The sequence below is a fragment of the Protopterus annectens genome, chromosome 2.part0, assembly GCF_019279795.1.
Source record: "Protopterus annectens isolate FY-2018-M chromosome 2.part0, PAN1.0, whole genome shotgun sequence".
NCBI classification, from domain to species: domain Eukaryota; kingdom Metazoa; phylum Chordata; order Ceratodontiformes; family Protopteridae; genus Protopterus; species Protopterus annectens.
Genome location: NC_056728.1, coordinates 491,608,744 through 491,630,677, shown reverse-complemented (window position 1 = coordinate 491,630,677; position 21,934 = coordinate 491,608,744). Strand labels below are relative to the sequence as shown.

At 38.9% G+C, this 21,934-nt stretch overlaps 2 protein-coding genes across 2 annotated transcripts in view; one reads left to right on the top strand and one right to left on the bottom strand.

The window, feature by feature from the left end:
- NAA35 (N-alpha-acetyltransferase 35, NatC auxiliary subunit) overlaps positions 1-3,408 on the bottom strand; it is a gene marked incomplete in the record, with an annotated part of 1,521,359 nt that extends 1,517,951 nt beyond the window's left edge. The window contains 1 exon segment of the mRNA XM_044060897.1: positions 3,295-3,408.
- A 94-nt stretch (positions 3,409-3,502) lies between these two features.
- Positions 3,503-21,934, top strand: part of AGTPBP1 (ATP/GTP binding carboxypeptidase 1) — a 2,804,614-nt gene continuing 2,786,182 nt past the window's right edge. Inside the window, exon 1 of the mRNA XM_044060898.1 lies at positions 3,503-3,610. The gene's annotated coding sequence lies outside the window, so the exon portion shown is untranslated. The remainder of the gene's footprint in view (positions 3,611-21,934) is intronic.

The window sequence follows — 21,934 nt, the reverse complement described above, 5'->3', positions numbered from 1 at the left end:
TTCCTCATCTCTAGTTTTCAAGTATCTGTCTCATTACAAACATCAGGTCAGCTGTGCTGTATCCTGATCTGAATCCAAATTGTTCATCTCCCCATCTTACCTTTTACTACTCCACATATTTATCAAACCACCTTTTTCAAAACGGTCATGCACTGTGACAGGGAGTTTGATACCTCTATACTGCTAACAGTTGTTACTGCCCCCTTTATTCTCAAACACTGGCACTACTATGCTTATTATTCAGTCATCTGGGATAAACCTTTTTCTCTAATCTGGTATGCATACCCTCATGAACAGTTTCTCCCCTATCTCATCAAACACCTTTATCGTATCTGTTGTAACCTCATCTGAGCCTGCTGCTTTCCCTGAATTCATTTTCCTTAGTGCTGTTCTTACTTCTTCTATGGCGGGCTCCTCCTCTTCTTTCATCATAGGCAGTGTCTGGGCAGTACAGCTTCTGTGGGCCTTTCTTCATTCAGAAGCTGCTGATGTAACCCCTTCCATCTGCCTTTGATATCCTGTGGACTGGTAAGCAGGTTGTTGCTCTTTCTGTCTTTGCCTTGCAACTTGATATAGCTTCTTTGTGCCACTTACTGAGTCACTTTCCAGAAGTTGGTAGAGTGAATCTGATGCCTTGTTCTTTGCTCTTGCAACTCCTCTCAGCCTCTTTGGAAGCTAACCAATATTCCTTCCTAGCCTAGACCATCCTCTCTATCCCCCTTTTTCTTACACTCCTCTCTTTTGTTGACTTTCTGGACTTCTGCATTCCACCGCCAGCTTTCCTTGTTTCCTTACATTTATTTCCATACCTGGCTTGGCCACATACGTGTTCTGTAGTCCTTCCACAAGCTGTTTTGAAGTACTGTCATTCTTTTTCAACTCCTCAAATTTCCACTTCTTCTTGAGGTGCTAGAGCCCTTAGTAATTCCTTGAACTGTTGTGCTTTCTCTCCTGTCAACTCCCTGGTCTCTGTTAGAGCCTTCACTGACAACTCCTTGTTGCTGATTGTGACAACCAGTGGTTTACACTATGGGTCTATGTTCGGACTTTGAAAAAACATTACAGCAAAGTCTAATAATCAAATGTTAAACAGCAAAAATTTAACATTCCAAACATGCTTAACAGTGAAAAATAAATTCATTGAATGGCCATAGATGGCCAACAACCAGAAAGTACCACAATGTATAAGTAAGCATGGGGAACTTTTTTTTAATTTGTCCTATTCTGCACTGTATAGTTGGGGGGTGTGGGGAGCACAGTTTGGTTACGTTCACAACGTTGGCCAACTATGGCCACTCAATGAATTATTTCTTGTTGTTAATCTTTTTCAGAACATTAAAACTTTCGCTGTTTAATGTTCAATTAGTAGCTGTTTGCTGTAATGGGTTTTTTTGATGCGCGAACCAGGAGTGGCCTTAGGTCAACTGGTGCCCTAGGCAGAGGGCACAATGGCACCCCCACCACACCACCCAGTGCCCCCATCCTGGTCTACCTACACCAAATAAATACTGGTAAAGTGCCCCCACTAAAGCGGCGCCCTAGGCAGCCGCTTAGTTGGCCTATGCCTAAGGCCGGCTATGGCGCGAATCTAGACCCTTATACAGTGAGCCAATTGCTTCACTGGAGGAAGTCTTATCAGAGTTGCATGTTGGCTTGGCTATTCTTGTATGCGATCTTATGACTTGCTGAACTATGGGTTGGTCATCATCAAGCTATTTCCAGACAGAAGTCTAGAATGGCCTCTCCTTTATTCCTGTTGCCCCACTCATGTGGGCCCAGACTGTTCTAGTATCCTGTTCTGTCCATCCCAATACGAGTATTCAGGTCACCCGTTATCAATACCAATTCATATTATCCTGCTTTATCTAGTAGGACCTGCACGTGCTGTCTGAATGCACAATTTCTTGCAATCAAAACCATGTTGTAGGGCATAGGCTGAAATTATTAATCCTCTCCTATTATTGCACTGGAGGAAGACTGCCATGAGTCTGTCGCCAATTCTGATGACATCCCTCAGCATCTTCTGAAGCCTCACCCTCATGCCTACATGGTCACCCAGAGCTATATTACACACCACTGAGTAGCTAGCCTGCCATGGTGCGTAGTCTATGATCCATGTACTCTTAAGTTGAGGATGCTGCACACAACTTCATTCTTGGGCGAGTTTGAGATGGGAACACTCAGCATGTTTTGGGGAGGTGGGAGGAATCCCACAGAGACACAGAGAATATGCAAACTCCATACAGGCACTGTCTGAACCTTGTGTATAAGAGGTAAACACCTTAACCATTATGACAACTGGTCTCCAATAAGCACAACTATGTTAAGTTAAATATAAAACACTGATTTTAATTCTAACATTCCAAAGGGGGTGGGGTTTCAAACAGTCTATCTTTCCACCCCCCCCCCCCCGAAAGGATCTCTGCAGTTATATACAATGTTCCAAAATTAGGGACAGATTTTAAATATTGTTTTTATAGATTTAGAAATTGCCAGGATAGTGCGTTTTACATTAGCGTGCGTTTTCTGAATGACAGGAGGTATGAAAATCAAGGGTCTATCTTTATTCGGAGACTTCATTCCTCAATGGATTTGCCAAAAAATGACAAGGAACAGACTAACTCAAGAAGAAGAAAACATCGGGACATTCTGCACAATTCTGGACAGTTGAGGGATGGATACGAATAAATTCGTAAACGTGAAGATAAACTCTCCAAATGTAAATATATGCCATGCATGCAATATACTTTTCTTCGAAGAAGTTCTGTCCAAAGTGGTAGGCAGGCTGATGTCAAAATAAAAAGTATAACTCGGTGCGACAAATTTCAACCCTTTATTTTACTTAGACTGTACAACAAGGCTATTAAAGTTTCCAACTCTCTTAAGCAAGGACTTAAAATACGCTATCCAGAAAACGAGGACTGTAACATAAAATAACGATACAGGAATAAGTAACAGGCAGAATAGCTGTTAAGTCGCAGAAATCCACATTACCATTTAACGTAGCACTTTCGTCACTGCACATCAATTTATGTTACACAAAAATAATACACGCTAAGATGCAGAGATACAACAGTAACCTAATGACTGAGTAAGCGGACTGATCCATATGACCCTTTGCCAATAGACTTCACAGCTCTAACTGTGACTTCAAACCACACTAAGTGGACCTAAATAAAGCTATAACAGCACTTAAAAACAATATACATATACAAGGTTATAATACTGGATTACATTTTTAATAAACATGCCCAACGCATTCCACAACAACAGTAATTGCATTTATTTATTTACCTTAATATTTACTCTTTTCTGTAAATAAGTCAAGTGTAGTTACCACCTCGCCGTCGCATGTAATAGACGAACCTCAGTTTGATTTTACAGTAAACATTAGGTTTGCATCTCCCTCCACGCACTGAAAGCAAAACCTGGAATGCGATGTAGGCAAGGGGAGGAGCGGCGATAGACTGCAATAGCTGTAACCAGTGACGACAACGCACTTGTTCGTTCAAATCCAGCGACTGCAGTGGAGCAGCATAGCTGGACTGTTTTTGTAGATTTAATCGGCCACCGTAGGACACGGAGAAGAAATTGTTGCCCTGTTTTGAAGGTAATCATTAATAGCAATAGATGTGTACGCTTGTGTAAAATGTTTTGTAAGACTGCCCTTAATGAGGCTGGGGAACCTTTGAGAAAGCATTCCGATATCTAGGGTATTTGGAAGGGAGGCGGGCGGAGCTAATCGGAGGGAAAGAAGGGGGTCTTGGAGATACGGTGGTGTGGAGCTTTGCTTCATGACAATCTACCTTGTATCGTTTTGAGTGCCATATGTATGACTTGGCTGCGTCTGCTAATCGGATGAATCGTATGTTGTTTACTTCTGACAGCTGTCTCAAATTTAAAATGACTTTGTATTAATAATGTTCAGTTGTATGGAAGATGTTTATAGTTGCATTTGGTATTACTTTGAACTGTGGTACCCACTCGATTGTGTTTACCGGGGGAATTCGAGTAGTTGCAAATTCAGCAGTAGCCGGCCGGTTTACCAGATATATTAAGTTACGAATCAATCTAACACAGTATGTTTCAGCTTATATGAGTGCGTTTTAGATGCTTATGCTGAAGTGTTTTGGATCTACAGGTTTATTCTATGTCAAATAGGGTGTGGATATTACTGGCATCAGTTTGGGTGTGGACATCTGTGCTGGTAACTATGGTACAGGTTTTATAATCTGTGGGCTTTATCTTAATTAACGTTATATAATAGCAGGATTTTATTTGTAGTTGTACTATCACAGTACCACCATCACCGTAAAGTCTGTTTAATATACTTGACTGTTAGGAATGTTGCTCTACCTGTTTTCATAACGTTTCGTGGCTGTCTTTATTCGCTTACCTTCAGAGCACCTTGAGTTTGCATAAGTGCACAACAATGCACCTAACGCACACCGTTGGCCTCTCGTGATCTACTTTTGTAATGAAACTATTTTATCACAGGAGTTGTCCAGTAACTGTTCAGAATCACTGTTTTAATTCTTATTTTGGAGGAGGGCGTGAGGAACGATATGCTGTTGTAAGATGAAACATATTTATTCAGAAAACGTTCTGCATTCTTTCTCCCTTTTTTGTCTTTATGCTCCGCTTTCTTTAATTTTGCATTATAGACATTAAATGTTTCTTAAAAGGTATGTCTTGCTTATATCCGAATTTAAATAGGGTAATACATGTTGGTGAGCATCTGCCCTTTGCCCGATGGAACTCTTAGCTCTTCTGACGTGGTTGTCACGGTTTAAAAAGCCTCTTGACTTTTAAGGGAGGATATGGAAAATTGTAATCGGTTTTGTTTTATAAATTCATTCGTGTTAGTATGATCATCTGTGCAGTTTTTAGTAAGATGTTTTGATGTTGTCTTTTTTTTAGTGAATCAAGGACTTTATTTTGGATAATATAAGTATGCAAAAAAGTTGTTTTATTTCCTATTAATCTTTCAGCAATGGGTGTGAGTGACCGATGATGCACATTCAAAGACATTACTGGCAGTGATGCAGACGTTGTATTGGTATGTTTTGGAGGAGAGAGCTGAGTCATTGGACAAGCCTATGTTTATAGTTTAGTTGGAGTCTGTATCCTCATATATGCTTCTGAGCATCTGCTGGTGACAGGATGAGATCATGGCAGAAATTAGATCCCTTCATATAGGGTGTCTGGGTGCAATGTCGATTATAAACTGAAGAACTGTACTCATGAGGATCTTGGAGTACAATCTCTCTGCTTCCTTGAGCTGAAAGGACCCATTTCAGGTGTTAACCCCCATCTCTGATCCACAGAAGAGCTAAGATTTACTGGATTACTTTGAAAGTAAGGTGTGGCATAGCTGTCTTACTCACTCTCACACACACACACACACACACACACACACACACACACACACACAGAGTCAGTTCCACTTTCTTGTTGTGTGTGTGATGGTGGAGTCATGCAACAGTTAAAACTTTCACTTGTTGGAATGGTGAGAAGACTAGCAAAAGTGATTGAACATGAAAATATTGCAAATTGTTGGTCTAATCTTGTGAGATTGTGGTATAGTGAGGATGAAAATTTGCCCTTTCCCCATGGTAGTATGATCTCAGAGTTGATATTTGTAAGTTGCAGGGGGTGCAAAAAAGTTTTAATGCTTTTTTTGTTAAATGTATTCAATTACTTCAGTTTCAAATGCATTTGTTTGAGCACTGTGTACTCTGCTTTGTGTTTTGAGGGGCTATAGTTAGCTTGAATGTATTTGCATATGTTCATATATAACTGCAAGAAGATAGAATAATCGTTTACCTCAAAGAAATAGAGGTGCCGTACACCCCTTCTAGGACTCGCCAATCAAGGGCTGTTAATGGTTCCACAGGTGCTTCTTGAGACATCTAGAGTTGACATTTTGCTTATCAAGCTTCCCCACCTGTGGAACCTACTACCTCAGTGGCTTTGGGAGTGCACAACATTGTCTGGCTTCCAAAGATAAAATTATATACCCTTGGAAGGGGTAAGGTGGTGATCTGACATGTTTTTAATTTTTATTTAATTATTAATGTTCATTGTTTGATTTATGTTTGAATTCTTATATATATATATATATATATATATATATAATGTATTCTCTCTCTCTCTCTTTCTCTCTCTATATATATATATATATATATATATATATATATATATATATATATATATATATATATATATATATATACTATAGTAAAAATGCCTACACAAAGTGAAACTGAGGTACGTCTACAATACTTCAACTACCCTCTCCCTAAACTGGAAGACTTGTACATTGCCAAACATGTATACTTAGAGATTTCTGGATTTCATCAATGCAAAATCATAGACTAGTTAGTCTGCCCCCACCAGCCAGAGCTGATAAAACCCTGGATTTGGGTCTTGCCACCAGGGACACCTTTGCTTCCCACCATTTGTAATTTCCTCTCTGGTTAAATTAGACCATAAGTCAATCACATTCAACATTGAACTGAAGTCTGAAGCATTTTCCATTAACTTTGCATTCAGAGATTATGTGAAAGCCTTTCTACTAAAAGTGATGACTTGGCTAAAATTCAAAAGTCCTTTCCATCTTGATGACCCTACTCATTTTGCTGAATCCTTTGTTGCCATATGTTATGCACATGTAAATTGCTGCATAGATACAGCTGTCTCTCTCAGAAATAAATGTAACACCAAATTCAGAAATAAACTCCTATGTTGGAACCCAGTATAAACAGGCTGTATCTTAAAAGAAACAAGCTTATTGCATACCACAAATAAATCTAATTCTCAAGATGCCAAAAACACTCTTGCTAAACTAATTGAGGATCTCCAGAGCACTGATCCAATTGGCCAAAAGTTATGAGAAAATAAATGGCTACCTAGGAAAAGAATAATCACAAAGCCATTTTTGATTGTTAAAAATGTCAGAAACAAAACCCACCACTGTGCAGAGCTAATAGTAAATGATATTGTGTACTTGGACCCAGAGGATGTAGTCCATCTAAAATATTAGCTCAAACATCACTACCTCCAATATTCTCAGATATCATAACCAACTCTTACACTCCTCCCCACCCACACACGCACTTAAATCTCCCCAAAACAAGTTCTTAAGATGTTATCTAAGGCCAAGAACACTGTATCTATGGGACCAGTCTGAACATGACTTGCTGATTCCTACTGAAGTTTAGTGTCAGTGTCATTACAGGCTTTGTGCAGAATGAGTAGAGGACAGCAAACATAATTTCCTTTCACAGAGGTGGGGCTTCAGTAAACCCTGGTAATTGTAGACCCATCAGCCTTGTCTGTAAGAAATTTGTGTAAGGATACAGCTAACTTACAGACTCTTTAGCAAAGCCATCAAGGGCAGGTCCTGCCTGCTTAAACCAGCTAACTTAAAAAAAAAAAAAAAGTTACTAAAGCAATGGATGATGGTAGAACAGTGCACACTGCGCATCTAGACCTTGCAAAGGCATTCAACACAATCTCATACTCTGGTATCTTAGATAAACCTTTCCAGCTAAATGTTAATCTCTCTGCAACTGGCTGAATAACAAATTGTCTTACAAACAGAACCAAGGAAGTTGGGTGGGTAGCTACACCTCCTCCAAAACACCTGTTACTATTGGTGTACTCCGAGGGTTCAGTCCTTGGGCCTTTACGTTTTGGAAGTCAAAACTTATTATAAGGGTTTGTGGCTGACCAAGTTTACAGATTGCAGATTTGGTGCCATCATAAACTCCACAGTGGATGTCATGATCCTCCAAGAACACCTGTCCTAAACAAATAGCTCTTGCAAAAACTATGGACTAAAACTAAATGCTGAGAAGTGTGTAATCCTATCCTTCGGTAAGCACTTGGGTCACCATGTAACTATTACGTTGACAAATTATCCCATGAAAATTGATGCTGTAGTTGGGGATGGGAAACTTGTGTCGACAATGAATTGTCCTTTGATCACCACATATTCACTGTTGTAAGGAAGGTTTTTTTCATTGCAAAGCTTATATCTGAAAGTATTGTGCCCAGATCCAGGGATGTAATTGTTCCACCGTATTCTGCACTCAGGCGTATCATTGAGTACAATTCCCCTTTTGTCATGACTGGAGTGACCACAAAGCTTTCTCACTAAAGTCAAGGCTGTAAATTATAAAAACTATGCAGACCATCTCAAACCTTGTTTCTCTTCTCAGTGTTATCTAGGCTACTGAGAGGTAACCTCTGCTTCACTTACAGAACTTCAACAGACCATATACTGTCAGGCCTGTTATACAAGCAAGTCCAGTGGTATTTTAAACACCCACTCTATCATATTTTTTGGAAAACTAAATAGGACATGAAGGGATACACATTTATCACAAAAAATATGGCTTGTATGGAACTGTCTTCCATTCCACACAAAGCAAATTACATCTTTTACTGTAGCCAAATGTAATTTGGACACATGGGTGGGTAACCACAAATTCACCCTCAGCTTAATGCCCCTGTCCCTCATGGATAGGGTAAACATGTAAATAGAATTAACAAGGATGCTTTAGGACATCTTTGGGTTATTTGTATGTAAGATGTAAGAGCTAAAAACTACCATGGGAAGATCCTCACAGAGCATGTGCACATAAAACCTATTCACATAATGTAACTGCACGCGCAGTTTGCTTTTATAGTACTAATTATATACACTATGTAGTTTGGTTAACTAGGATTTGCTATAGCAATTCAAGAGAGGTAGTAATGCTTTTCAACATGGATGTAATTTGTTCATTTTCTGTTCAGATTTTCAAGTGGGAATCTTAAATGCCTTTTCTAATTAAGTAGCATTTCATATGTTGGAGTTCCTTTTCAAGGGATGCTATGTAACGAGGAATGATGCACTGTTGAGAATACTTATAAATATTTTTAGACTTGTACATTGCTGTCTGCTTGGAGCATGTCTTGGGGAAGTCCTATTTACCTAGTGTTCTCACCTGGTTATCAAAATGATTACATTTGTCAGAGTAGTGTGTGTGTGTGTGTGTGTGTGTGTGTGTGTGTGTGTGTGTATGTATATGTGTATATATATATATATGTATATATATATATATATATAATTTTATTTTTAATTTGTTTCATTTAAAATTCATCATTTTTTTTCTTAACATATAGGAAGCCAACTGCAAAGTTTGTCCTATATGCCTGTTGGTATGATTTGAAGGTCCTTTAGAAATTAAATTGGCTCTGTGTCACTTTATTCCATTTCAGGTTGTTGTTATAGATGTGGGTCTTTCTTGCAGGTACACCAGCGCAATAATTGAAATTGTGCTGTTTTGTTAATTCAACTTTTTCTCTCTTCTTTGCCGTTAAGGCATATTAATCTTCAAAATTTGTGTTTTTTGTGACTAACCACTACCCTTTGTGCTCATTCATTATATTCATGAAGAACAGCTTTAAAATGTATTTTTCTTACGTTTCCAGCATGGTAAACAAGTGCCGAATCTCCTTTTTTTTTTTTTCTCATTGCCGAATGCTTTTGGTCACAGGTTGTTTTTGGGGGGGAACTTGGAAAGTAGTGCTTCACCTACAAGAATGTTTGTGGACAAAATGTAAATTAACTTTAGTGACATTATCATAGGGGAAAACGTGAAGAGCATCCTTAGATTTTAATGGGAGTATGACCATGCATATGCAAGAGATGTGTTCATTAAAATCTATGGATGTACTTCATAGTATTTCTTCAGTGTTGTCACTGTTTGCTATACCAATTGCATTTGACCCATGGTTTGATACATAATTTAGAAAGCTTTTTATTAAAGGAAAAAACATGTTTAAATAAATGTGGAAAGAGAAGGATAAAAATGCATTGTGTTATTTACCACATTAAGATGCACCTGCAAATATGACTAATACATTTCAAGCATCTCCGAGAATACTGATGTAAAGTGACTTGTAGTTAAGTAAAATATATTTATATTATTACTAATGCAATGCCCTTTATCAAAATGTAGCATTAATTTGAGCTTTAAACTAAACCAATTTTTTTTTCTATCCTAAATAATGCAGGTAGCAGCATTATAATGCATGTAGAACTTGATCATTGCTTGTAGTTAGCCAGGAAAGACAGTTATTTGGGTCTGAGTTATTTGGGTCTGAGTGTATTATTAATTACTTATGTCAGCAGATGATGACATAAAAATGCTGTGGTGTTGAGTTGGTCTTGCTGAATACCATGCATGAGGTTTAAAATCCTTGTCTGTTAGTTTACAGACCTTTGTTATTTTCTAGAATGGGCAACTACGTGTAACTATGTAACATGAATAGCAACACAGTGTTACAGCATTAACTGGCAAGCAACCAGCTTTTTGCATCTTTTGTTTTGCATTAATAGATGAGTTGGTCAGCTTATTCTTGTGCAGCCCAGACAAAATGTGGGGGAGGGGAGGCTGGAAATGTCATTACATGAACAGGACCATCAGCAAGTCTCTTGTGGAGCCTTAAAGGATATGTCACATGCAGAAGTGTGCTCTGCTTGGTTTAGAATAATTTTGTATTTTTCACCTGCCCGTAATTTTCACTTCAGAATTTTGTTGTCCCCCCATAAGCTTGTAACTTTCTTAAAACTGTGCAACTGGGCCATAACTAGTAATATGGCAGTCAATACATTTAGGAATTGTATGATGGTATAATTGCTTTTCTGTTGATATGAAGTGTATGATAGTATTTCAAAGCATGCCCCTGATCTTTGAATTTTCTTTTCTTTGTTAAATTTGATTGTTTTACCAATTCTTCATTTAAAAGGTAAGAACTTTTGAAATTGTTAGCACTTGTGTTCCTGTGTAGAAGGTTTACATAGTATTAAGTTCAGATAGGTTTTTAATGTTAATTTATAACAAGGACTGGACCAGTGTAGTGTGTTGTGTTTTGAGTCTGTAGCATTTTATGACTCTCATAATTCCCCTGTAGAAGACCCACTCTGACACAGGTTTATATTAAATGAAAATATTTTTTGTGTTTTTAAGCATCTCTCTTGCTGGGTGTGTGCATAGGAGTTGTGTATAAATTCACATGCAAAGTTAAAGGTTGTAGATAATGGCCCATGTTTGCAGTACTACAAGTACTTCTAGTAATTTTACACCGTGGGCTTCTTCAGAGCTCCTGCCCAGAATGGGAGTTTTTACACGAGAAGGGGAGCACTTGTGGAGTAGGGGAAGTTATTAGTAGCTCTAATAATATTTGTATCGTTTTGTTTGAACTGTGTGCATTAGCCCTTCCTTTGGAAATCCTAACATGTTCATATCCGTACATGTGCCTACATGTACTAGCACCCATTGATGGTCACAGAGTGGCTGTTTCCAGGTTTTGGGTATGTACCCAGTGAAAAAGCCTGGATTAAAGATGTTAAGTAGAAGTTCTTATAGGCCATGTTTGTACCAACCTAGTATGTTTATCAGGGTCCAAGAATGAGTTGATGGTATATTGCGAGGGCTGAGAGGACATCTTTCATAGTAATTTTAGGGGTGGCTGGAACAAAATTTTGCAGACACTGATTATTTCTTCTTGGGTCAGAATGAGCAGTATTATTATGAACCAGTTTGAACATTGCCGGGTGTTTAATTATTAACTTCCTGACATAATTTAAGATTTGTAATTTTAGTTTTGGTTTCAGTGGCTAGCTTTAATTCTTTTTCCTTAGAGTTAAGTTTCTCTTTTATTTAGCTTCTTTAGAGAAGTTTTATTTGTAAGTTTTCCATTATAGTTGATGTGGTTAGTGACTGCCTTAGCAGTGCAAGTGGATGCAGAAGGAGGCGTAAGTGTTGGTTTAAGCATTTGGGTCCATTTCTGGATCCTCAAATAATTGAAGACCATATTGGACTGTGACTACTACCAGCTTTAAATGAAAGAGGGTAGGTAATGCAGAGAATTGTGCAAGGAGGGTTATGTCTATAAGGATAAAATCAAGGATGGTGAACCATTTGTACAAGGAAGTTGGCTTTTAGGTTGAGGAATCATTAGGATGCTGATTATTGACTTGACTCTGTTGGTCAGATAGTTTAATGGGTAGTTTGAAATCCCTCTATGCCCTCACCAAGAATGATACAACAGTATAAAGAAAGTTATCAATTTCAACAATTGGCTAAGTTTCTGGTGTCCTTCAAAGGTGATCCAGTGTCTGTCCGCCTGGGATGATATGCTCGACAAGACATGCTGCTTTGCTAGAGACGGCTTGCGTCTGTCACCTTTAGGCTTTCGAATACTGGCCAAGGCTCTTGCCACTCCCATAGTGCCTTTTTTAGGCAAGGCTCAAAAGACAAACCCACCGCTGTAAATAGCACAAGTAACAAAAATCTGAGGGTACTGCTACTCAATGCAGAAGTCTAAACCTCAAAATACACGGACTTGAGGCACAACTCATTATGGAGAAAATCGATGTATGTGCAGTAATAGAAACCTGGTTTAAGGCTTCAGAGAGCACCCCAGCACTACCAGGCTTCAACTCCTACCATACATTTCGGCCACAAAACCCTGACTGACATACAAAAGGTGGGGGGAGTATCCATATTCATCAAGGATACCCACATCTCCGGGTTAGTGGCACAGCACGATGCTTCAGAGATCATCCACGTGCAACTAACAACAGGCAAAACTGCAATTCAAATTGTAGCTTGCTACAGATCACCCACCATGTCCCAGGACCCCCATTCCGCATTTCTGTAAAGCCTCGGAAACATAAAGGTCTACCAAACACCCTAATATTGGGTGATTTCAACTACCCAAACATTAACTGGGAGAACTACTTGACTCCCTTGCCCAAAATTTCATAGAATGTATACACACAAACGCCCTGGATCAACTGGTCAACACTCCCACCAGAGGTGACAACATATTGGACCTGGTCATCACCAACATGGGCGAACGGAGGTCTACCCCTTGCTGGTTAAATCTGACCATAAACAAATCACTTTGGATATCCACAGTCCGCCTCCACCCCTGGACAAGGAAACCACCGTGAGAAACTTTTCAAAAGCAAACTTTCGGTTACTTAAGACAGAGATGGAAAGTTTCAAAGCCCCCATGCTAAAGGATAACACTGTCCAAGCTGCAAAATCCTTTACTAATGCATTCTCCGGCCACCTACAAGAATGTATGGATCATGCTATCCCAAGCAAAACCAAGACTCACTCCTCCAAGAAAAGGAAATCAGTCTGGTGGACCCCTGCCATAAACCAGCTATACAATAGGAGGAAACTAGTACAGAAAAGAGTAAAATCCCAAGAAGAGAAGACATCCCTGATCAGTATCAGCAAGAAACTACGATCCCTGATAAAATTGTCCAAGGCAAGCTTAGAAAGAAAAATTGCCAAGGACTCCAACAGAAACCACAAGGCATTCTTTAGCTATGTCGAGAATCTAAGGGAAAGGTGGTACACACAGCATACCTAGATGTCGCAAAGGCCTTCGACACCATTCCCCATTCTGGTATTAGATAAGCTCACCAGCCTGAACATAAGCCCCTATGTCACAAGATGGGTTGCCAATTGGGTCATGGACAGAACTCACATGGTGAGAGTTGCGGGAGCTAGGTCTGACTCTAAACTGGTTATATAAGTGGCATACCCAAGGGCTCAGTCCTAGGAACCCCTCCTGTTCAGCATATACTTCTCAGAGGTACAGGCAAGCACAGGAGGAATATAGCTGACCAAGTTTGCAGATGACTGCAAACTCGGGGCTATAATTGACTCTCTGGCTGACACAGGCATCCTTCAAAAGGGTCTCACTGATACAGATACCTGGTGTCAAAATCATGGCCTCAAGCTAAATGCCAAAAAGTGCATAGTTATCCCCTTTGGAAAAAAAAAACAAAGTACTCACAAACTACCACATAGGTGGTAGCCCCCTAAATATGGAAAACGTAATAAGGGATCTGGGGACCCAAGTAGATGGTAATCTCTCTCCTTTGATAATCACATTGCCAAAGTGGTTAGAAAACCCTTCTATGTGGCCCACCTAATCACAAAAGGGTTTGCATCCAGATCAGAAGAGGTCATTGTGCCCCTCTACTCATCACTCATCAGACCCATCATAGAGTACAATGCCCCATTTGGGATATACCTTACAAGACACCTGCAACAGCTGGAAAGACCACAGAAGTACCTCCCCAAGAGGATCACTGGCCTCAAACAGATGCTTTATGCAGCTCGACTGAAGAAACTCCAGCTGTACTCTGTTGCATATTGCCTACTCAGAGATGATCTCTGCCTGACATGCAAGGCCATGTCCAACCCAGAATTGATGGGACATGCTCCACCTAAAGAAAACCTCATCCCTTCAAGCCGCACACTCTCTAGAGATCTAAACCTCACCACAACAATAAATAGGATGTGCTGGAGGGATAGATTCCTGTCCCAGAGACTTCCCATGCTTTGGAACAAGATTTCAATCTACATTAGGCAGAGCTCCTCGCTAACACTCTCTTCAAGAGAAACCTTGACGAGTGGATGGGAAACGGAAAGTTTACCCCAGGGATCACTTCCGTGGCTCTGCTGGACAGGCACAGGGAGCTAATCTAAGGGGGTGGCGAAAGCCAACACATTCTGGCTAGGCTTATAAATGCCTTCGTGCAGATAGCCTAGTACCTACCTATGTAAAAGTGTTGTGTTTTGTTTAATGGGGATTTTGGCTGAGTCATTAAGAATTGCTACTGGGGTTAGGGGGATATAGAGTATGTTTATATGAAATGATAATTAATCTAGGCTTCATTGGATATATGAGTTCAGATCTGGAATGTTGTGTGTTGGTAGTGTCCTTAAATACTGATACTCCATGCATTTGACAGAGGGTCTGTAGACATGAGCACTAATGCAGTGAAAAGAGGCTGCCTTGAAACCATGCCTCAAACTACACATACATGAATGTGTTCAAGTTGCAGGATGACCTGGAGTGCCTCAAGATTCCTGACGCTAAGCAGAGCCACTTTAGTGGTTTTTGAATTGGACTTTATTTGGTTGTAATATCCATCGGACAGACTCTTTGTAATAAGGTACCATGGGGACAGTGAAGCTGAATACAGAAGTTTATAGTAGGAGAGGTGCATACCATCCCTGGCAAAGCAGGAAGGACTGTAAGCCATCTTGCACCAAGCTGACCAATACAGATCCCTCTAGAATGATATCGGCTATTAGCTAATTAGTAAGGTAATGATCTTGTTCTCACATGCATGGTCATATCACTTGTGTGCTAATGCATGTTACTTGGATAAATTTTTTATCTGAGGTCATTCACCCCCAAGTGGACCACTACCAGGTCAAAATCCCTTGTAAGGTTAGACGTATGTCACAACACTTTGTTCAGAGCTGTGCTCCAGAAAGTCAGCTGACCATCACCTTTTCCATCCTGTTGTGGTTACTGTCCCTATGCCTGACAGTAGAGTATTGTATTACTAAAATATTTCCTTGGTTATGTACAGTTTCAGTAGGTGTCAAGGGTTTGTCTTGGGCACATTTGTCAGTCTTGGAGATGTGTACTGACTATAGGCGTACAAGGTGAAAATTGGTGGTGTATGAACTGATTTGAGGTTTCTTCTTTCTTGGTTTGGGAGGCCTAGGCAGGGTTCTGTCTACAAGCTTAGCATTTGGTGGTGTAGCATAGTCCTCTGCACTGCAGGTATGTGTCATGCTTACCAAATGGATTTTGAAGTGAAAGGGAAGCAATATGTGATAAAGTGCCAGTTTTGTCTGATCCAAGTCAGACATCATACTATGAAACTTGACATTTAAAGAAATTTACCTTTGAAAAGACTTCTCCACACACCTGTCTTCACTGCACATATTGTCATACTACCGCCACACAAAGCAAATAAGTAATTATTTTGGCATTTTATATGGGGGGGTTAGTAACATTAGTGGAGTAAATTTAAAAGAAAGGGGGGTTGCCAGCTTGTATAAGGAAAAAAGGGGGGTGGCTACCATCCTAGATTAGGAAATAAGGTTCTTCCGTTTGTAGTGTTTGCAATGGTAACTTATTTTATTATAAAATTTGTTTTAGAAGATTTGGTATGCGCAACCATGCAACATGTAATTTTTAATTGAATTCATTATGCCTGGTTTTAAATTGCTTGAAACCAAGATTAGCTTTCAAGGTGTGCTACACTAGCAAGAAGGATTTTGTTCTGTGAAACTTTTACAGGGCACCAAATATATCAATATAAGTTCTCTTTGTTGGACCTCCCTAATTGTAGCTCTTACTTTTCAACTTTATTACCTGGCAGTGTTCAACTTTAAGGGGAAGTGTTTCTTCATCCCCCAGCAGTTGTAGAAGTTTCAAAAGGACATTTTTCCATTTTGTGGATCAGAGATGAACACCAGATAAGTCTTTCATATCTCTTCTTTACTCCCCTGTTGGAAGATGTACAGAAAATATTTATTGAAATTCTTTTTGATGAGTAAATGGATTCCCTGCTTGTAACTACATTGTTGAGCCGATTGAGTATGTGAAGTAGATCTGTCTCTTTGTCTCTCTCTCTCAAGCACCCCAATTGAGAATCCAACTGGAGAATTTCTTGCTGCGAATCAACTATAGTACTGTGTCTGCCACTGTGATGAAATATTATATAACCAATTTCTCCCCAAGCTGTCGGACTTGGAGAAAGTGATGGCTTTTTATGGGTAGTAATCACCTGAGCAGGAAGGTCATTTCAGGAGTGGGGAGACTTGCCATTAGAGGCACAGAAGATGCTTATTGTACTTGAAGACCCTCCTAGATGTTTAGTAATGCTACATCAGATACTCTGTTCCTTTTCCATTCTCAAGGAAGTCTGCCTTGTTTTTTGTAGAGTTCTGAGTACCATTGTTAGGCTTCAGCACTCTACACTATATTGTATTGCAAATTGTCAAGACAAAAAAAAGACCCATACAGTTCAGTGATTTGATATGTTAATTTGTGTTGTTACCCAGTTCAGTCTGTATAGGGATAAAATCCTGACTGGAAACCAGACCACCAGAGTTCAGTAAGCAGCTGTGGTGTTTGATGTAGCTGACAAAGGGAGGATGGATATGCCCATACCGGCAGGGTGTTGAGTCCCAACACAAGCTGCAGGAAGGCTAGCAGTATGTGGTAGGTATCTGGAGGTTGGTACTTGGCCATGGTGGTAACCTTCATAGAGTAAGTGCATAGAAGCTTGCTGATATGTTATATGAGGAAAGTGTAGCATTGTCTGCAGTGATACATGTTGCACTTCCCCTTTCCCAGATGTTGAGGTAGACCAGTACAGTGACACTTTTGGCTACCTGAATGATGGGCCTTCTGGACAACTTTTCCCTTGTGCTGTCCCCAGAACAAGGGAAAAATGGGTTTGGTTTGATTTTTGAGAAGGCTTGATGGTCATTGGGCATGGGGCCCAAAGTGATCAAGAGGGCTGAACAAACACCTTTTCTGTTGATTTGCCTATAGTTACTGGCAAGTTACTAGACTGTCTGGATGGAGTGTATTCCTCAAACCTAGCTATGAGAAAGCAGCCAAGACTTGTATTAGTAAAGGGGTAATTATATTAACAGAGTGGATTCCGACAAAACTGTGACAGAAGGGGGAAGTATTAAAAAATGGAGATGGCAGGGTATTTATAGATGGTGATTATTCACTGTACACCAGATAGGAGCAAATGTATCCTGTAAATTGGGGAATGTCGAGAGGCAAGTATGAGATTCAAGATGTATCCAGCGCCCTTTCTTGGAGGCTCAAGTACATTTTTGATGCAGATCAGGCTAAGGAGGAAATGAAAAGTTATCCAGCAAAAAGTGAGCCATCACACAGTAGATGACTCTACTTCTCATCCTTTTGACACCAAAGTTCATAGAGGGACTTTGCCAGTCAAACATTTGCCAATGTTCCAAAGGAAAATTCTTGAGAGAGTACACAAGTTGACTAGAATAATCAGAAGTGCTTTGTACTTGAGGCAGAGTCTGGTGTTGGGAGATGGAGATGAACAGGAAGATCAGCCACACTGAAATTGGTGCACAAACTGGGAAACTATAAAGTATCAGTCACATTTGTGAAGTATGGCTTTATAAGAAAAGTTGGCTGAGAGACTGGACTTCTGTTCTTGTTGAACTTGGTAGTGGATTGAAAACCATGCAAGTACAATCATTCTTGTTAGTATTTGTATAAAATGTTTTATGATAAACTGTATATAGTAAAGCAGTTTTGTGTAGTATGCAGTCAGGGGTATCTTAAATATGAAGAGTGTTTTCATTGACTGTATGTGTTTAAGTATATTAAACAAGTATTTTTTAGTTGTAAGAAATGTAAGCTTTACAGTTTAACAAGATGAAAGGCTGGACAAAAGCAAGTTTAATATTCATGCACTGTGATCTTGGGCTGGTGGGGTGTAAAGTGTACTGATTTATATTTTGCGTAGAATTAAGATGGGGTGAATATGTAGATTACTGCCATTGGCATTAGCTATAAACTAGTGTGTTTTTGTAAGCAAGAGATCTTGAAAAATAAGACAAAATGCTAAGTTTAGTCTTTCTGCGGAGATATTAGCTTGTTTTTTTTTTCACCATTAGGAGATCCTCAGTGGGAGTTAAGAAGTTTGCAACTGAAGGCAGTCACATTCTGTCAAATTTACAAAGATTCATTGCGGATTATTTACATGGAGACAAGCAGTCTGCAGGTGCAGGCAAATTTAATCTTGAGACTTCTGAGTATTCTTTGCTGAGGAAAGTGCACAATTTTAAAGGTACAATGGCAAGCAATTTAGAGAAGCAAAGTTTAAATTATGGGAAGTGAGTCAGAGAAACCAGACTCTCTAGCAGCCTTATTACTTTAATGCATTTAGTAGAACAGTGCATACTAGTTTTATTTAAAGATTATTTTAGCCCCAAGAAAAATGCATTGGCTAATCTTTTCTGAAAGCACAGGAGCTGTTTTTCAAATCTAGGAGGAGAATACAAATAAAGGAACAGACGTCAGTTAATGTAAGTGGGGAATACAGGCTGTAGAATGCACTTTAACGTGGCTAACCTTTAATTTTAGGTTGGGTAATGCGTGCAGCTGTCAATTTAGAGCAATTGTTTGTCTGGAGGGTTAAACTTTGTGGTGTGTGTGTGTGTGTATTCTAAACTCAATAGGGGATGAGAGATGTTGTAAAACGTATTTAATTTTTTTGTTTGAGAGTTTGTATATAAAAAAGGGGGTGTCTTAAATGTGGCATAGGCTCAAATGGAGATGAGATTAGAAGAAACAGCTATATAAAAGATCAGCCTGTCAAGCAGTAGTGTGTGCTTGTGATACGAAAGTTGAAAATATAGATTCAAACAAAGATGTATAATATGTGGCTTTGTATCTCGATGGCTACGCTGTCAATATTTTGGAACACAAATGATTTTACAGGTGTAAACTTAAAAGAAAAAGTATTGTATTATATTAAGAAATGCAGAGTGTAAATGGGTAATGCTGCAGGCTATACATTTGGAAAGAAATGAGCATGTGAATTTGACAAATGATTTCAGAATGGATATTCAGCAGAATATTGGGGACAAAGAAAAAGGGGAGTAATTGTATTAATTGCTAGAGGGACTTCGATAGTGACAGAAGAGGAAAAGGGGCAGTAATGGTACATTTAGTAATAGTAAGCAGTAATGGTACATTTAGTAATAGTAAGGGGCTATTGGCAAGGGCCGAAGATTTTGCTGGCATGTATTTATATTCTATCAAAAACTACTATTGTAGATCTTAAGAAAATTTTTGGAGAAATAATCTGCTTTCTGCAGGGAATATTATAGGTGGCGACTGGAACTTGATTTGCAATAATGACTGTTTAAGGAAGACCTGGATGGGAAAATAGTTAATTTAAGAGGGTAGATTTCTTAAGAAATTTATGAAACTATTTAGTATGGAAGACCTACTGAATTTGCCAAGGTTCAATAGCTGGGCTAGATTAGATGGAAATTATATTTCACAGGAATAAATGCATTATTTGTAAACTTTGACATGCATCCAATAAGATTTCAGATCATGCACCAATTAAAAATGAAGTGAAAATGAGACACTGGTGCTTTCCCACCTATCTGGTTAAAAAGAGAGGCATTTAAGGAATGGGTAGTGCAAATTATTTGAGAATTGAGGAAGATGGAAATGTTTTTTTACAAGTTATAGCTAATGAGTGGGATAAAATGAAAGTGGAGTTGATTGTAGAAATACAAAAGAAGGTTATGGTTAAGAAGTAATAGGAATTGCTTAATGGTGCTGCAAATATTAAAAGTATTGCTGACTAAGGTGACTCAAAGAAAAAGAAGATATGCAAATGCAGAGTGCTAAAGAGAAAATAAGGCAATATCTAGATAATATACGAATTTAGAAAGATTGCTTTTTAAGCAACTATTTTTTTAATAACTCCAGAGCAGAAACATGTTTAGCATAGCAACTTAGGCAACAGAAAGGAGAATGGGTTGTTGATAAACTTAGGAAGCCTGTAAGAAGAAAATACCCAGTTATCCTTTCAAGGTATTGGAGGTCTTTCAGAAATTTTTATGAACATTTTATATAAAACAATGAAATAAAAAGCAAAATGGAAATATTATGGAAGGCATTATTATGCCAAGGTTAGAGGTAAATGAGGCTCAACTACTAACAGTTTAAGATGGGAGAGGAGATGGAGATGAAAAAAAAAAACTGATGTATAATCAGTCTTCAGGAAAGTCACCAGGAAAAGGTAGTATTCCTCTGGAAGTTAGGAGGGAGGAAAGTGATAAAGGTCTGAATGATTCTAGCAGTGTAAAGGAAGAAAGCGTAACAACATGGAATAGATGCATCAGGCCCAGGTTCATACAGACCCATTTCAATTTTAAACCATGATTATAAAGTGATTTTCTGTATTGGTTAAAATAATTAGAAAGGTTTTGCCAAAATTAAAAGGTAGGATTAGTTTGGTTTTGTAGAGGGGAGGCAAATGTTTGATAACAGTAATAGAACAATGCAAGATGCAGGCAGTGAGAGTGCTTTTAGTCCCTTTAGTCTTGTATACAGGTCAAGCATACTTTTGTCAATCCAAGGAGAAGTTGTGAACAGTAATTAATGAAGAATTGAAGGAATTTATTTGGGAGGAAAAGGGAGAAGAGTTAAGTGGGATAAATTGATCCTTTCAATAGAGCAAGTTGATGAGGTTTACCTGATTTGAAGGGATATTTTAGAACTACACAGCTGAGTCTCATATAGATACATAACACGAATAGAAGATTGTAATTTTATTGTGGAAAGAGATAATGAAGCAAGGGAAGTTCAAGAAATGGAGAGAGGGTGTGATTTGGGATGAAAATCCTTGTGGAACAACTATACAGACTATTATATTCATAAAGTAGATGAAAGTTTTCTAAGAACTAATTTCTCCATTCTTGTATTGGCTTAGGTTTTGTCAGTAGGGATGACTGCAGTTAGGGGCACAGGAAATAGGCAAAAGAAGGCTGGAATTTACTGGAGAAACCTGGCAAAGGAAGCAAGGCATTGGGAGCAAATAATTCAAGCAGTCTAGTCACTAGATTGGGATGAGACCAAGAAGACTAGTCACTAGATTGGGATGAGACCAAGAAGACATTTGGATTGCAGGCTAGAGACTGCCTTTACTACCAGGCCTTGATCTCTGAGTATATGCAAAGAGAAAGGAATACGGGAATTTTAAGTGAAAGACCTGCTTTGGTAGAGTGTTTAGTTGAATCATAAATGGACAGGAATTCAGCAATTTGTAATATTGGAATGATAATTGTAGCAAAGAAAATGTGGTGTGTAGTGTATTTTAAATGGAAAGTATTAAAATGGGTTGTTTGCCTATATCCAAGTGATAATTTTTAATAACTATGTTAAAACATTTTAATAGAACAATGATTTAGATGGAAACTGAATCTAAGAATATCCTGCTGTTAGTGGGTCTTGATGCAGC